Source organism: Castanea sativa, chromosome 12 (assembly GCF_040712315.1).
Source record: "Castanea sativa cultivar Marrone di Chiusa Pesio chromosome 12, ASM4071231v1".
In the NCBI taxonomy this organism is placed as follows: Eukaryota; Viridiplantae; Streptophyta; class Magnoliopsida; order Fagales; family Fagaceae; genus Castanea; species Castanea sativa.
The window spans coordinates 3,530,296-3,549,218 of record NC_134024.1 but is presented as its reverse complement, the minus strand read 5'-3'; the positions used below and the strand labels follow the sequence as shown (position 1 = coordinate 3,549,218).

Genomic DNA, 18,923 nt, shown 5'->3' with positions numbered 1-18,923 from the left:
AAGCTAAAGACCGGTTGTGTACAAAATATGTGACATTTAGCACAAAAACAAGTGTAGTTTACAAATGGAATTATACGCACACACATGATTAGCAAATAGCATTTCCTCAATTTCTTGGTATTATGATTCTAGTGTCCCACATGGATTAAGTATAAGCTTAACCATGTGTTTATAAGCTCTTGAGCACCCTCCCCTTGCAAGTAGGTTTTCAAGGGTGAGTTCTACCCATGAATTTGCAACATTTGGTATCAAAGCCAACCACCACATCGAGTAATCGGACGCAATCAATACTATAACTAAGGGAAACCTAGAGGCTAGATACCACCACATCGAGTAATCGGACGCAATCAATACTATAACTAAGGGAAACCTAGAGGCTAGATTAAAATAACTAAGGGCTACCACTGGGTCAGTGTTGTTTCCCATTAGTGCCCTATAACTATATTATCCATCTTGAAGCAGAGGAATTATAATTAGTTGAATTTTCTGTGCATAGAAGTACATGATAAAAATTTTGAACCCTCCTAGATGCATAGCACACAAAATCCATTTACTATGAACATGAACTTAGCATTTAGCCAAATTTTATGTCCACATTCGTGTATCATTCCTTTGTGTGTGTATGTGTAAGTGTGAATTCAACCAGGATTCCATAACAAATTTGATAATGGCTAAGTCAATAAAAATAACAAAATTACCTGATAGAAGTATAACCGACTAGCTAGAGAGAGCACCCACATCAAGCACCCAAGTCCTAGAGTCTCCAACCCATCCATCTCCTTGCTTTTCAGGATATCCATGCACAGTCCGTTCAGGATGTGGCAGAATTTGCACCAGTTCTTGTGCCTGTGGATTGCTATATGGATCACAGATATCATATGGTTTCTCCAGATAATTGGCATTTCCTAGGCTGCAGTAGAGATGATGAGTAGAATACGGAAACTGAGATGTCTCATTTCTGTATATTTGGCCTATAACTTGATATGACTTGTGTGTTGATATGTAGTGTGTTTGTTTCTTAACTGGTTTCCAAAGATCTTGGATATAGAATCTTTGGTTTCTTTTCTTTTGTCATATTGGAGGTTTGAGTTAGTTTGCAAAGCAAAGCTATGGCATCATTGGTTGGAGGGGCTGCTCTGGCGGCAGTGTTTGGAGAGGTATTTAATGTGTTGCATGACACAGTTAAGTGTGTTGGAAGCGATGCCCTTATGTACAAGCCAATTCTTAAAAGCCTCCAATTCAATCTAAATCTTTTAGCACCAGTGGTTGAAGAAATAAGACAATTAAACAAAAAGCTTGATCACCCAGAAGGGGAAACAAAGAGCTTGAAAGAAGATATGAGGAAGGCGCGGGAGCTCATGGGCAATTTGGGCCCCCAAGAGTGGGACTACCCTTTACAAGCCTACTACGGGAGACAACTTACAGAGTTGAACGAGGCCATTGTGATGTTCTTCCAGGTTCATATGCAAGAACAGAAGGGATATTTTGCAGATTTTGGAGCAGTTGAAATCCCTTTCGCTGTCACCCATCTTGAAGATTGGTTAGTTGTCGTGCTCAGTTACTGGACCCTCGGATTTTACTGTTGGTATGGATGAACCTTTGAAGGTCTTAAAGACTAAGCTGCTTGAGGAGAAGAAGCAGCGGCTTCTACTGACTGCTCCTGGAGGATGCGGAAAGACCATATTGGTGAAAATGCTTGGTCATGACCAGGAAATTAAAGGTATTTGATCTCTCTCTCTCTTATTCTTATTCTTTTTTTGTGTTTTTATGTTTGTGTGTATGATTTATAGTGCTAGTGTGTGGATCTTAGTAAACTGTTAGGAACTACCTAAAACAAATACATATACAAGTTTTTAAAAAATGTTAAAACAAGAATTACAATGCTGTGTTATGTATTTATACATCAAGAACAGGGTTACAAAACTTATTAACTGACTGTATTAGCCATTATACTGTATTAACCGAAGGGTGATGTTTATTTCACAACACTTGAAGTCACAATTTCAGTGCAATAAGTGTGTACATTCGTGTGAAATAAGCAGTGTATTCTAGTATTTACCCTTAACGAAAATAACCGACTCCACTACTGAAATCTAAGAACCAATGTGTCCTGCTCTGCTGGTGGTATTATGAGATGCACATGTATAAACATTACACAGAATACATAGAACGACTTGCAGTAAAATACTTGATAGTCTTAAGCTACAATCATTTATATCACAACCAGCAAAATCAAATTTCTTAAAATCAAATGGTTCATCAGTTGAAATCTTGACAAATTTTATTGTTGAACCTTAAATTGAACTATTGCTTGAAATTTGAATATCATATGCATGACTATAATGGGAATAAATGGGATTGCAATGCATTCACACATGAAGATTTGAATTTCTGTAAGTGAAATTAAAATACAGTTTGAAACAAATTTATGTCTTACTAGGATTTGGTAAGATATGATAGGCCTTTACTAATTATGTTCATTATTTTTTTAGCCCTTTTAAGAGTCTAGCACTGCTTTTGGCCCATTTTATCCTTCGGATTTATTGCCTTAGAAGAGTAGTAACAAAGAAAATGTAAGATATATAATTTCTTAATAATTGTTGTTGTTTCTCAAAACTGTTTTTTTTTTTGCTCACCTCTTAATCTTTGCTGTGATTGAAATTGTGTGTAATTCAATTCATCAGACCGCCATTATTATCTATGTTTTCAGTTTAAAATGTTATGAGAAATGAAATATGCTTTCTAACTAGATTGTTTTTGGGTAGGCAAATTTAGGGGCAATATTTTTTTTGTCCCCTTTTCTAAAACTTTCAACCTAATGGACATTGCGCGAAGACTATATGTCTATATCAATGTATAAGTGGTCAAGTGCCCCAGTTCCAAAGTGATGAAGATGCAATCAACCAGCTACGAGAAAACCCAAATTGGATCAAATCCTATATTATTGATCTTGGATGATGTCTGGTCTGGATCAGAATTCTGTCTTGAGAAGCTTAAGTTTGATATGCCAAATTACAATATTCTGGTGACCTCAAGAACTACACTTCCGGGATATAGCTTTACATATAACTTAAAACCATTAAATGATGAAGATGCAACGACTCTGCTACGTCACTCAGCATCACTGCAAGATGGGAGTTCTCACATTTCAGTTGAAGTTATCAAAAAAGTGCTTTGTAAATGTGATACATACGGATGCAATGTGCTCAATTTTATTTACACTTTTTGCCATTGGGTAAAGTAAGTACTTATGTTATGCATATGAATGAAGAAATACATTCTAGTTTTGGTGTGGATTAGTACATATATAATATCATATGTATTGGCCAAAATCATGCTTTCAAACTAATACTTAGAATTGAACTTGCTTGCCAAAGGCCTTGTTACTGAATTGGCACCTCCCCATATACAAAGTGCTATACAAAGTGCTTAGAGGTCTAGAGGAGAAAGGGTTTGAGCTGCAGAGTTAGCAACAAGTTATAATTATACTCAACGAGATTATATTTTTTTCTACTCAATTTAATAATAATAATAATAATAATAATAATAATAATAATAATAATAAATTGTCCAACCCGACCCATATGGGTTGAGTTGGGTTGGGTTAGATTTATGTGATGGGTTGGTTGGGTTGAATTTTTTTTGACCTACCATGGTAGGTTGGGTCAAAAAATTCCCTCAACCCGACCCAACCCGACCTATGCACACCCCATTGCTAATATGAATACTCATCAAAGATTTTTTCTAATCCCTTAACTTGGTATTATTATGAACCAAACTTGACATTAAGTATATCAAAGAACAATTTGCACATCTTTAAATTGGATCAAGTATAAATTATAGATGCTCATTACAAGTTTCTTCCTTTTCTTTCAAGGGTAGATAACAATAAAATTGCATATTGCAACTATATACATTATAACTTAGATTGTTCAAACACATACATTCATCCATCACAAAACTGATCAAAATTGAACTCAAAACTCTTCAACATCAATATCAACAGAAGTCCCGTGTTTCTTATAACAAATTTCTTCCATTAACTCTATGTCAACCTCATCATGCTTATCAATTAACTCTTCAAAATTGCTTCATAAATCTATGGTATTGTCTCTTCATCGCCTACAATGTTTTTCAATGAGCTCTATCCTGCAACCAAACCATTTGAATAGAATTAAATTGTAATTACTCAAGACAAAAAATAAAACATGAGTAAATACAAAAAATAAAAATAAAAATAAAAAACTTTTTGGATGAGAACAAATAAGATTATTGAAAGAAAGCTATTATCCATTTATCCTAATGTAGATAGTATACTCTATAATAACAATTCATAATCCTCAATATTGCACATAATCCCATGGGCTAAAAATGTATCTTAATTTGTATCAAGATACTCTGGTGACATCCTAACATAACCTTGAGGGATTGAGGTTCCAACTACAATTTGGTGGACAACCCAAAAAATACTTGGACCAAAGGCCAAGAGTTGCAAATATGATATTTCAAAATTTCCAGTAGCTTAGCTTGAATTCCACAAGCTATAAGGCTTAGATTTGAAGCACTAAACAATAAATATAATGAAAGCTGAAAAAGAGAAGAAGATATAGATCTGAAATTTTATTTCCATGTGAAACAACATAACTCTTAGTTACACCACATTTGAATAAATTCCTTAAGCACTTTGTCTTGAGTTAATTGGTATTTAACTTGAAAAAACTAAAAATGAGTTTAAACCACCATAACATTCAAGCGAGGAAAAAATACCAACAAGAATTAAAAGAGGAAAAAAGACTATTGAGGCAATGCTCAATAAATCACATAAGGCAATGACAAAAGAATTACAAATGGTGGACCCAAAGATATTGATGCTTGAAGGTTGCATCTAGTTATTCACCATAAGATAGATGTGTAGTTCAGATTGTTTATCATCTCATTAGACAAATTTAAAAGGCCATAAGAGATACCAAATAGGTCTTTTTGTATTCTGCCATTTGGCTATTCACCATAAAACAAATATGTAGTTCAGATCGTGTAACAACTCAACTAATAAACAAAGAAAAAGCTTTATTTCTCTACCGATGAAACTGCAACATACTAACCACTTTTAATCTAATCTAAAAGAACAATGAAATAAAATAAAATAAACCTTTTACTGTATTATTAGTGCAGCAATCTTCACTGAAGCATTTTATCAAACATGTATAATTCAATTTTTTAAAAAATAACAAATCACATCTCTATAAACCGAAAAAATAAATTTTAAAAAATAGAGAGAGAAGACCTTCTTGCAACGTCAGTTGTTGGAAGCGTGAGAAAACTTCCAGCGTCGGAAGTTAGAATTTGGAAACAATGAGAAGAAGAGACGGTTTTGGGCATTTTTCGATGAGACAAAGGTCAGTCTCGTAGGAACTGGTAATGTTTAGTGGTGTATCTCTATCTCCGGCAGCGATGCTAAGCAGTGACTATCAAGCTTTGGAGTTACGAGAGAGAGAACATGGAGGTGCAAGGGGTTGGTGTGTGCTATTGTGCTAGAGACAAATAGAGAAAGAAGGAGAAGATAATCTTTTGATTTTACAAAAGTGTAAAGCGTGTTAAAGGGGTGGGAGTTTGAAAATTTCAAGGGTATTTCTGTACTTTTTATTTAAGTGAGCTAAGGGGCTGTTTGGTTTTTTTTTTATTACTCATCACTCATCACTCAATTTTCGTCACTCATCATTTATCACTCATCACTCAATTTTCGTCACTCATCACTCATCATTTATCACTCATCACTTAAAATATCCAACTCCCCAAAACTAGCATGTTTGACACATTATTTCCAACTTCTTTTAACTCAAAACTTGGTACTTACTGTGGGACCCATACCTGAGCACCATGTCAGGCATTCCTGTTAGCCTACCTGTCTCACACCATTTCATCCTTTCATATCACTCACTTTTCATTTCCTTTTCCCTTCAGCCCTGTTACTTTCCTAAAACCAGAGACTTCAAAACCCCATTCATGGACTCTCCAATCTTCACCAATCCCAACCCCACCTCCTCTTCAGTACTCCTTTTCCTTAGCTCGAAATTACTCGGTGAAGAATAAATTCGGGGAAGACGCTGCACCGGCCGAGGTCGATGCGACGGTCTTAAAAGCCTAAGCTCGAGCGCGGCCCCTCGCCATGGACGAAAAAAGACCCCACCTTTCCTATCCTTTCTCTCCGGCAGCGCCAATCTCCACCTTTTAAAAAACCAAACAACACCGATCTCCACCTTAACGGGTGTGAGAGTCCTTTTTTTTTTGAAACGGTATCCAAGCCCGAGCTTTAAACAAGGACCCTAGACCCTCTAGTTGTAGTTTGAAGGGACTGGGCTTTGTCTACTGCGGCTAAATAGGCCGTTTACTGACCAAGAGATGCACATGGCAAGAATCCTGCAATACACATACACTAGCAAACGAGAATATATGTATCGATCAACAAGAAAGACAGCAAATGCAGATAAACGTAATGAAGAAAACACAAAATAATTGCTCGGGGTTCTCAAATTAGTAGGAAATATTCCATTAGTTTTCTTAGTTGTTGATTACAATGAGCTCACTAAGACTTAATACAAGGTTCAAATAAGCTCAAAAATTACAGGCTTAGATGGCCCGTTAGGCCTCTAAGACTTGCAAGATTTGAATCATTTTGAATCCAAGCATGTGCTATAGTGGCTGTTTTCTGGGATATCGAGAGATATTTACCTGTTTTTCTTTGAGTTTCACAGAGCTTTTTCTTGATGATTCTATACGATTTCTCTCCTTTCTAATGCCCCTTTGACGTTGGCTGCTTCTTCCTATTATAGTGTCACATTAGGGTTCCGGGGTACCATTGATTCTTCCCCCTTGGCTCCTTTGGTACTAGAACCAACTGTTTGTCTCAGCCCTTCTGTCAACTGATCCCTTCCATATTTTCCTTAGTTCTCTTCTTTTGGTGTTTTTTCCTTCAAAAGTGTTTTGCTGAACTTCTGTTTTGAGGTGCCTTTGGGGGAGCCGAACCTTTAACTTTGCTCTTTTTCCAATCCTTTCTTTCTCTGTCTTCTCTTTTCGGGCTTATCTCCTTTTAGTCACCCCTTCCCTTTTGTCATTTTTTCCAGTAAGTAGAGTTTTCTTCTGCCAATTTGAAGGTTTCCCCAGCCCTTTCCTTTTGTGGATCTCTTTTTCTGGGTTCCTCGAGGCACCGGCTTCTTACTCCTAAGTCGTTGCTCTCCAAGTCTTCAGGCTTTGTGCTGCACTACTGGGTGCTTCAAGAAGGGCCCATCTGTTTCTCATTCTTGGTGCCTTTTGATCCCTCTTTGAGCTGTCCTAATCTCCCTTTAGTCGTGTCGCACACCCAGAGACCCCAGGCAGCTCCCGACGTCCTAGCCCAGCTGGCTTTTTTTGTCTTTCTTTGGTTTTTTTTTTGATTAGGCTGACTTCTTTTTCCCTTTGTTTTATGGGCTCTAAGCCTTGCCTTTTCACGAATCCAGGGCCCTAGACTCATCATCCTTCTTTCATTTTTAAGCCCGATTTTCTTTTCTGCTCCCCATAGGTTGGCCTGATGTGCCATTTGTTTGAGCCTTTTATCATGATTTTTTAAACCTCAACAACAGGTCCAATCAACACCGATCTCCACCTCACCGAGTCCAAACAGTGCCGATCTCCACCTCACTAGGTCCAATTAGCACCGATCTCCACCTCACTGGGTCCAATCAGTGCCGATCTCCACCCCTCTTCTCTGCCCCTTTCCTCTCTTTCATTTCTTACTTCTGGGTTTTGTTTGTGTTTGGAGAAGAAATTTTTAGATGGAAACAGAGTGATAAGTGATGAAAACTGAAAATCCAAACAGTCCCTAAGTATCCTGACCTGCCATTTTTATACAGTTGTCAAGTTTTAATTGGACCATGAAACACCAACTAGATGCTACTTGGTATTCCAGAAACAATATATACTTTCTCAATAATAATAGTAGAATCATTAAAATTGGCTGCTGAAGTTTCCACCATTCCTCTTCTTACTCCTTACAAGCTGGGCAAGTTCAGGAGCCGTTTGGTAACGTTGTTCTAGTAATGTTATTTGTATTTTTTAGAAATACGTGTGGGTGAAAAAATGTATAAAAATGCGTGTAATATTGTTTAAAAATTGAAAACATGTGTTTAAACACATGTACCAAACAGCCCTTGAATCTTTGCCTGCCATAGGTGAATACAATACACCTTGCAAAATTCTTTTTTGTATATATATTTTTTCTTGTATGATCTGAATTGTCAATGTATGTGATGTCTTTTTTTTTTTGTTTTTTTGTTTGCCTTTGATTTCGCAAAAAAATTAAATAAAGGGTGTATGTGACAAAGGTCTCAAGAAACCCTATAGTTTATAATAATGTTTTCATAATGTAACACACCTGCCTTATTTTTGCATTTCTTGTCTGTTCACATCAATGTTTGTTTCGTGTTTGACTAAGAAATGACAATGTTTTTCAAGAATTCTCTATGTTATTCTGCTGAAGATCTAAGACCTTGCTAATTACGCTAATGTTAAGATTGATGAACAAAACAACACGTATTAGCTGACTTGCTGAACTAATCATTTCATGGGTTGTCAGTGATGAGTTTTTCCCTCGATCTCAAAAGGCACAATGAAGCTGTAATTTACTTTATCCGAAATTTGTAATTCATCGGTATTGAGTAAGTTGTTGTTAGATTTGTAGATTAAGGTAATTGATAGTCAAATTATTACGGACTCGCTGAATATTTAATAAAGTTAGTTAAGCATTTGTCTTTAGTTTAATACTTTTATATTAAAGAGACAGAACATTGTTAGACAAAAATAATTAACTTAACAAAAAGAATTAATCTTTAATTAATATTAGTGAAAATTGACTTTGAATTTTTTTTTTCTATAGTATTCTTTTTTACCTAGCAAGTAGCAATAACCATATTTAATATGAGCAGCAATATTACCACCGCGCACTTTGGGTGCGGTGGTCACTCTACAAGTATAAATGCCTGTGAGATGTGGGGGGTAAGGGCCGAGGTTCAAGTCTCCAAGAGAGAACTTCATATACATATATATTTAGATTAAGTTAGAGTAGAAATTCTATCTTGTATAAAAAATAAAAAAAAAAACAACAATATTTAGTATTCTCTTAACAAAAAAATGATACCAATTTATTATTATTTTTTTGGAGGGTGATACCAATTTATTTTATATATATATAACCTAAAAGTATCAATTCAAGAAAGTGGGATATATATAAAATAATTAATTTAATTTAATTTAATTATATAAAATAATGATCTTAATTTTCACTGCTCATTCATTTTCTCTGACCAATCCCACCACTGCCATATCTTTAGATTCAATTCTTTATTTTTCTTTCTAGTTTCTTCTATCTCACGTGATTTGGGATGGGGTTGGATTCGGCGTCTACATTTTGCGTTGCGTTTTCAGCTTTTTTTTTTTTTTTTTTTGCCACAGTTGTTGACCAAGTCTTCCGTGAACAGTGCACCCGTGCACTATTTACGGACCCACAAATTTTACTTTTCAGCAACTTTTTCATTAAAAATAGGTCCCGCAGTACTATTCACATATTTTAAAATTATTTTACTACAGTGTTTTCAGTTTTCAATTTTTAACAATAAGTTCTATCCAAACACACCATGATCTTCTACTTCCCCTATTTTCATCTTTCTATTTTAATTCCCATCTGTCACTAAACCTCATCACAACCGTATATTCAAACCGCCATCACAACTATACTCTCCTACTCAGAGAGTCAAAATACTCTCATCTTATTGCTAAACTCTGATGCTCTCATCTTCTCTCTCTCTCTCTCTCTCTCTAAGCTTTGTTCAAGACAGGTATAGGGGCAAAATGATAAGGCAATTTATAATTTTTCAAATTATTTACGATATTTTCAAAATGGTCCTCAAGTGGCTCTGCCACTGTTACTCGTCCCAACACCAAGCAAGATCTTTTAGCATTATTTTCTGCAATCCTCTTTGTAAAATAATTTTATGTTTTCCACTAGTTTTGTAGGAGCATCTTCTTCTTCATCATCATCATCATCCTTAACACTTGGATTGAAACATGATGTTTTTTTTAAGTTTTTATGGCAAGGAAAACCCGTCGTCTTTTACGGATCATCTATTTGCTGCGTTGGAAGGCAATTACATTGAGGTCTTTAGGGATGAAGAAGGACTCAGGTGAGGAACATTCATCGCTTTAGGGCTCACGAAAGCAATAAAAGAATCCAAGATCGCAATTGACGTTCTCTTAAAAAACTATGCCTCCTCAACATGGTGCTTGAGTGAACTTGCCCAGATTATTGCATGCATAAAAGAGACGGGTATAAAAGTTATACCCGTGTTTTATCACGTGGATCCCTCTAATGTAAGCGGCAGAATGGAAATTTTGCAATAGCCTTTGCTAAACATAAAAAGGACTCCAAAGTTAAAAGAGTGAGAAGATACAAACGTGGAAAAATGCTTTGAAATGCGTGGGCGGTATTGCTGGGTATGTTTTACAAGACAGCATGTAAGCCTTCCTTTTCTGCTTTGAATAGCTGTTTGTTTGGATTTTTTATTTTTGTCTCAGTTAGTTTTTTTTTTTCTTTTCTTTTGCAAATATAAAATTGAATCCTAGCTTTTATTTTTTTATTTTTTTTGAAATAACTCAGTTTTCAGGGTTTTATCACAAATTTAGAATAAAAGAAGTTACAAAAAATTATATCTTTTGATAAATTCTAAGCAAATATGGTACCAACCTTGGATAGTCACTTTCTTCCAATTATCTGTAATTATCAGACTAATACAGCTAATAGACTTTTTTTTACATGTTTTTAGGATTCCTAATCAATATAGATCATGCTATCTATAAGTGTTAGATTAATTAAATATCAGTATTATATTTTTATGTTTATACGTGTAATTTATATTACTCTTAAATCTGTGAAATTTAATTCATGAAAATATATGAAATCTTTATCATTAAATTAACAATGCTTTTAGTGAAATTTTTTAAATACTAATTTAAGATGTCATTAAATATTAATTAGAATGAAAAATCAAATGAATTCAACCAAACTTTGGCCAGTAAATAAAGAGATGGTGCCTCTGCATTTGCACAGGTTACCAATTAGTTAGTCATAACTCATAACAAGCAAACAACATATGAATAAGTAAACTAGAAAGATATCAAATGTCAACAAACAATAATCTATCCAAAAGGCTAAAAACTCAATTTCAGATAAGAATACAAATGGCTATAAGACAAGAAAAGGTTATTTTTGCTCAAGTTAAACTCCCAACTTATGGGAAAATGCAGCATTTTTACATTGGGGGTAATTTTAGTGGGTTCGGGCCTGCCTCCTCACCATCAAACACCCTAAGTTTCCCACCATTCTATTTGCTTCCTTTTATTGTTCTTCATGTTTATTCCTTTTGGCTGCTGACTAAATATATATAGTAAGAAACCTTGAGTTATTTTTATCTCTTACGCCTGTCACTGGCTGCCTCTTCAAAATTATCTTCCTTTGTTACAGATCTGAATCAACAGTTATCCAGAGTATCTGTGGAGAAGTATGTCATGAATTATGTGGTAAATTCTCTACTTTTACCAAGGAACTTGTTGGACTAGTTGGAATGGAATTGTGTGTGGAGGAAATGACAGAATTATTAGGCATTTGTTGTAGTACATCTTCTATAGTTTTTAGTGTACCTCCACCATAAAGCTCTTAAAATACTATCAATTAATTTAGAAATGAGATTTGATTTTATCACGACATCAATGTTTTGAAAATCAATGATTATGACCATTTTTTAATCTATTTAAATTATTAATCACATGATAAAATCCAATCTACTTATTGCGAAATGAATGGATAGAATTTTAAGAATTTCATGAAGTTTCCCTAAAATCTTTAGAAGATCATAATTCACAATTAGCATATGACACAATGACCATGTATAAGACCGACCTTTTAGCATATAGTATATTATACTAACTATATTTAGTATATTTCATAAAGCATCACTTATCCTAAAGAACTTTTTAAGGCACCAACATATGAACAATATATTCCCTATGTTTTACAACTTGCTTCCCTTTTAAGTCTATACTTGATTGTTCCTCAAAAAAAAAAAAAAAAGATCTATACTTGATTTAAAAAATAAAATAAGTCTATACTTAATAAAACAAGGAAGTCAATATGCTTAGTATTTCTTTCATTCTTACATAAAGTGGAACATAGAAAGTAGGATAGAATATTTTGAATAAAAATCTTCTGTCCTACTTATATTTATTAGTTAAGAGTATAGTCTTCTATTCTTCTTTGCATTTTTCTTTTTTCTCAGATGGTTGCTTTGATTCTCTGCTCCGTTTCCTTATCAGCACAAGTGTACTGATTAAGAGATATAGAAGAGTTAGAGATCTAAATTACTTTGTCATCTTTGATTTCTTTTCTAATGGCAGCACCATTTGTAGGAGGGGCCTCTCTGGAAGCGACGCTTGAAGAAGTATTGGAGGTGTTGCATGACAGTGTTAATAATGTGGGAGGCAAAGTCCTCATGGTCAAATCCTTTTCTAAAAAACTTGATTGCCCAGAACAGGGAACACTGAGCTTGAAGATGGGTAGGTTGTCGTGCTCAGTTCCTAGACCCCCAGATTTTACTGTTGGGCTGGATGTGCCTTTGAAAGTGTTGAAAACTCAGCTGTTGAAGGAGAAGAAGCATCAGCTTCTACTGATTGCTCCTGGCGGATGCGGGAAGACTGCATTGGTGAAAAGGCTTGGTCATGACCAAGAAATTAAAGGTATTTGATTTTTTTGTTGTGTGTGTCTAATTTAATTTATAACTGGCAAGTGTTTCCATATTTTTAAGTTGAAATGAAAGACTAGTCTGCTAAAGATTTAAAACTGACCCCAAACTTTTAGAACTACTGCTTGGTTGTTGTTATTGTTACATTTTCTTCAATTTATTTAGTGTTAGTAGGTGGATCCTTACAGTAAAAGTAAACTGTTAGGTACTACCGCAAACAAAATACATAGAGAAGCAATTCATTGCTGAATATTAAATTGAACTATTGCTTGAGCACCATATACATGACTGTAATTGGAATGAACGGAATTGCATTCACACATGAAGATTCAAATTTCTGCAAGTTAAATTAAACTACAGTTTGAAATAAATGTCTCATTATTTTGTTTTAGCCCTTTCAACAATAGGAGCAGTATCTTTGGCACATTTCGTCCTTCGGAACTACTGCCTTAGAAGAGTAGTAACTAGTATCAAAGAATATGTAAACTAAAAAAAATACTGACTACATAAGAATTGTTGTTGTTTCTCAAAAAACTTTTTATTAATTTATTTATTTTTGCTCCTTTTTAATCTTTGCTGTGATTGGGATTATGTATTCACTTCATTTGACTTTACCATTATTATCTATGTTTTCTGTTTACAGTTTTATAGCAAATGAAATGTGCCTTGGTGGCAACTTTCTAACTAGATTGCTTTTGGATAGGCAAATTTAAGGACAATATATTTTTTTGTCCCCGTTTCTAAAAGTCTAAACCGATGGTCATTGCGCAAAGACTATTTCATAGTATATGTGATCGGGAGCCTGAGTTCCAAAGTGATGAAGATGCAATTAACCAGCTGCAGGTACTGTTGACACAAATGGGATCCAGTCCTATATTATTGATCTTGGATGATGTCTGCTCTGGATCAGGATTCCATCTTGAGAAGTTTAAGTTTGACATCCCAAAGTACAATATTCTGGTGACCTCAATAACTACATTACCAAAATTTAGCTTTAAATATAACTTAAAACCATTAAATGATGAAGATGCAATGACTCTGCTTCGTCACTCAGCATCTCTGCAAGATGGGAGTTCTCACATTCCAGATGAAGTTATCAAAAAGGTGCTTTATCAATCTGTGATATATATATATAAATGAAATGTTCTTAATTTTATTTATAGTTTTCACCATTTGGTATGGTATGCATTAATGTATATGCATATGAATGAAGAAATACATTCTAGTTTCGATCTTGAATAGTACATATGTAATACCGTATGTACCTGCCAAAATCATGCTTTCATACTTATACTTACATTTGAGCTTGCTTGTTTTGTTTTGAACCATAGAACTGATTTTATTCAGTTTCTTATATTGCAGATAGTGAGAGGCTGTGGGGGGCTCCCACTAGCCCTCGAAGTGAATGGCAAATCACTCTATGGGAAGCCTGTGGAGGCTTGGCGCAGTAGAGCTAGGAAATGGTCAAATGGTCATTCTATTTTCAGTTCTAGTTCTGATCTGCTTCATTGTCTTCAGAAAAGCCTAGAATTTTCGGATGATAATGACATTTTGAAAGAGTGTTTTATGGATCTAGGTTCATTTGCTGAAAGCCAAAGGATTGATGTTCCTTCCCTAATTGATATACGGGAAGTATTACATGAACTAGATGAAGATGGCAATGATGCCATTGCCTATTTATTTGAACTTGCCACCCGGAATCTGGCTACTCTAGTGATGACAAGGTACGGTGACTTTATTTTATTGTCTGATATTCTTGTAGTGTGCTTTCTTGGGGTTTAGCTTTGGCCAGCTTATTCTTGTAATATGTTATAGCTCCCTACACGGCTCATGGTCCTAAGGTACAAGTTATTGTAATGTTATAAGACATAATCAACTTCTGATGTCAATAATATTTTATTATAATTATAAGCTTACTTGAGATTGAAAATTTTGAGCCTTTTTCTAGCTTCTAATTTATGCCCATTCACCAGGAAAGAATCAAAAGATGCAAGTGAGAACAACAATATGTGTGTATATATATATATATATATAAGATTCCAAATATTGAGTGCCCTCTCACATCGTATAGAATTCTTTTTGCAGATGAATTATTCTTGTCAAGTTGGTGCAACATTCAAGCCCCCAAAGTTGAGGTTCTAATTCTGAACTTTCAGACACGGAATTACAGCTTACCTGATTTCATGTTTAAAATGGATAAACTCAAGGTTTTGATGATAAATAATTATGGTTACTTTCCTGCCGAATTAAGAAATTTTCAACTACTCAAGTCTCTACCCAATTTAAAGACAATTAAATTGGAGAAGGTTTCTATCCCTTCCCTTTGCAAGGCCCCTGTATTGTTGAAGAGTTTGAAGAAAATATCCTTATTTATGTGTAAAATTGGTCAAGCTTTTCAGAATTTTACTATCCAAGTCTCAGATGCATTGCCAAATCTAATGGAGATAAACATCGACTATTGCAATGATTTAGTTGAATTGCCTGCAGTGTTGTGTGATGTTATTTGCCTTAAAAAACTCAGCATCACCAATTGTCATCAACTGTCTGCACTTCCTAATGGAATTGGAAAGCTAGTGAATTTAGAAGTGCTCAAAGCTTGGGTCCTGTACCGATTTATCAAAGTTGCCAGAGTCAATAAGAAGCTTCCATAAGTTGTGCATTCTTGACATATCCGATTGCCTAGGCATTAGACACTTGCCAAAAGATATTGGTGAGTAATGTAATTTAAAAGAGCTCCACATGAAAGGGTGCTTGAGCTTGCGTAAAGGGTTGCTACCATCAACTACAAATCTTGAGCAATTGAAGCTTGTGATATGTGATGAAGAGAGGGCCAAGTTCCGGGAGCCTATCAAGGAAGTTCTCACCAATCTAGAGCTCAAGGTGGCTGAAAAAGATATCAACTTGACTTGGCTTCTCAAACCACGGTTTCTGAGAATTGTTTCTTTTTCGAAAATTTTGTAGGCTTTGTCAATTTATTATTATTATCTTCCGCTCTTTGTTTCTTTTTCCTTACATTTCGGTCATATTGGACACATGAAAAAATATATATCAATAGAAAATATGATTGTTGTAAATCCTAGAATTATGTAGATTTTTGTGTTGCCTTAATTTTATGGTTTTTTTTTGGGACGAAAATATTGGTTTCATATAATCAACGGAAAGTAAAAATGTTTTACTTTAGGTACCATAACAAAAATTAAAAGTTTGTATATTATAAGAAAAAAAATTAAAATTCCATGCAAACTTTAATAATGAGACAAACGTTGTTGCTTTGTGGTGGCCTTTGTTTTAAATTTTATATTCTTTGACCCATTGGATTTTTCTTGGTCAAGAACAAGAAGCTCTTTTCTATATTATTTCCTGTCTAATCTCAATTTTGACAACCATTCGTACGTCTAAATTCATAATCATATGTTTCTTGGTGCTGATATCAAGAAAAATTGGTGCCCCATCCATGTCATTGGATTCCATTGTACATACATACATAATGAGTTTTTTTTTTTTAAATATTTTTTTTTGTCGTTCTCATAAGTCATAATGCTAAATTAATGAGTTGCCTTCTTGAGCAAAATTAAAAGAGTGTTTATGGACTTAATAAATAAAAAATCAGTTGCCATTAACAAGGGTAAAAATAAAATGTTGGGTTCTCAATTTTTCAATGGGTCAACTAGTTATGGAGACAAACGCTGTTACTTTGTGGTGGCCTTTGTTTTAAATTTTATATTCTTTGACCCATTGGATTTTTCTTGGTCAAGAACAAGAAGCTCTTTTCTATATTATTTCCTGTCTAATCTCAATTTTGACAACCATTCGTACGTCTAAATTCATAATCATATGTTTCTTGGTGCTGATATCAAGAAAAATTGGTGCCCCATCCATGTCATTGGATTCCATTGTACATACATACATAATGAGTTTTTTTTTTTTTAATATTTTTTTTTGTCGTTCTCATAAGTCATAATGCTAAATTAATGAGTTGCCTTCTTGAGCAAAATTAAAAGAGTGTTTATGGACTTAATAAATAAAAAATCAGTTGCCATTAACAAGGGTAAAAATAAAATGTTGGGTTCTCAATTTTTCAATTGGTTTCATCACTTACATATGGGTCAACTAGTTATGGAAAAGAAAAAAATATTTATGTACCATAAGATGACACCCTCAAGCATGTGAAATCAAATATGAATTTCAGTGTGTCCGTAGAAATTTTCAAATTAAAAAGGCAAGTGTGGTCTTCTAAAACCACAATTACTCTATCCAATATGGGGAATCCCATGGAAAAAATGTCAAAATAATAATAATAATAATAAATAAATAAATAAACAAGTGAGAATTATATTGAAGACCATACACGCCTTGCTAGTTCTGTTCCTGGATCCTGTGCAATGGTAATATGGTGTAGAATATGGCTTGAATTAGGAGTTCGACTCCTTGTCGGATTTGGATAAGGAAGGAATTTTATTCCTTTTGGGTTACTGTTGTTTGAAGTTATCAAGCTTTATTAAAAGTCTTGGTACAATAGTTCATCAAACAAAGGGTACACTTGACTATGTACACACTGATGTATGGGAGCCTGTTAAGGTTGCTTCTTTTGGAGGTAGGAATCATGATGTTAATTTTGGTGGTGACTTGGTGATCAAGCCTTTGCACAAGTTCAAGTGTTTCCTGGACTTGTTTGGTATTTGCAATTTGAATTAGCCCATAGGGGCTTTGGTGGTGGCGACGAAGAAGTTTCGTTTGTGGTGATATGCACTTTATTTTGGACTCTTATTTGGATTTGGCACCATCTTTGGGTGCATTTGGCATCCATTGGCGCATTTGGAAGTAATTTTGGATGATTTGCACTTTTTTCTGGTTAGGCTCTAATTTGATTGAGTGCTTTGCATTTTGTGGTTTGGGAGATGTCTTGTCAACGTGGAGACTTGTTAAAGATTTGTATTTGGTGGTCTACACATGTTGTTTGTGAGGCTTGATGGAATTCAAGCCAATGTGAAGATTTGTAGAATATGGCTTGAATTAGGAGTTCGATTCCTTGTTGGATTTGGATAAGGAAGGAATTTTATTCCTTTTGGGTTACTTTTGTTTGAAGTTATCAAGATTTATTAAAAGTCTTGTGCACCACTTGATTTTGAGTTCTATTTGGAATAGGAGTGATTCTCATTTTTGTGTGTGGAAAAGAAGTCTAGTTCTTCTTAGTTTTGGAATATACTGGCCGACTCAAGTCTCTTATATAAGCATATGTTGCTACGGAAAATTAGAGAGAAAAAAAGAGTAGTGTGGGTGTGAGAAGAAAATACAGTGGGAATAGAGTGTGTAGGTGTGAGAAAAAGAGGCTCTCCTTGGTTTAGTTATTTGATATTTGTGGGTTGCAATTTGGAATAGTGAGAGAGGTTTGTTGCTGCTTGGTTCTGCAAATTTGCTCTCTCTTGGTACATTGCAACCTTTAGATTTGCTTAGTGGCTCTCTCTTTGGTTTGTGCATAATTCACATTTGGTATTTGGTATTTGTATTTGATATTTGTGAACTTTTGGTTCTTTGTTTTGTATTTGTGAGAGAGAGTTATTTGGGTGTATTTGGGATTTGGGTTTGTGAGAGTGCCTCTACACCAATTTATACTATCTCAAATTTGTTATAGTGAAATTTGTTCGTCGTCACCCGTAGATATAGGCTATTGCTGAACCACGTAAATCTTGGTGTTTTGTGTCTATTTTCTTTTGGAGTAATTTTCTTTGTTCCTATTGTTAGTTTGAAGATCTTTTACAAGCCTAAAATATTTTCACAATCAATCTTAGTAATTTGAGCTTCTGCTATTTTACAACATATGGTTCCCATTAGTGCCCTATAATTATATTTTCCATCTTGAAGCAGAGGGACAAACTCAGCTGCACTAATCAAGTTAGATTAAACTAAGAAAGTTCACAATTGTGAATCAGGGAAGAAATTGCTCTAATGGGTTCAGGTCCTTCAGGATGCTATGAAAAATCCAATGCAAGCCTATGATATTTTTCTACCAATTCTTCTTTTTTTCATCAAAGCTCATCCTAATCTCCGTCAAGATTACTGCCTTAGCCCTGTCCTATCATCTCTTTAATGGAGTTCGTCATT

The 18,923-nt window shown here is 34.6% G+C and overlaps 1 pseudogene; it reads left to right on the top strand.

Annotated features, from left to right (window-relative positions):
* Positions 1-1,109: 1,109 nt before the first annotated feature.
* On the top strand, positions 1,110-17,516 carry LOC142619516 (uncharacterized; annotated as a pseudogene).
* Positions 17,517-18,923: the final 1,407 nt, after the last annotated feature.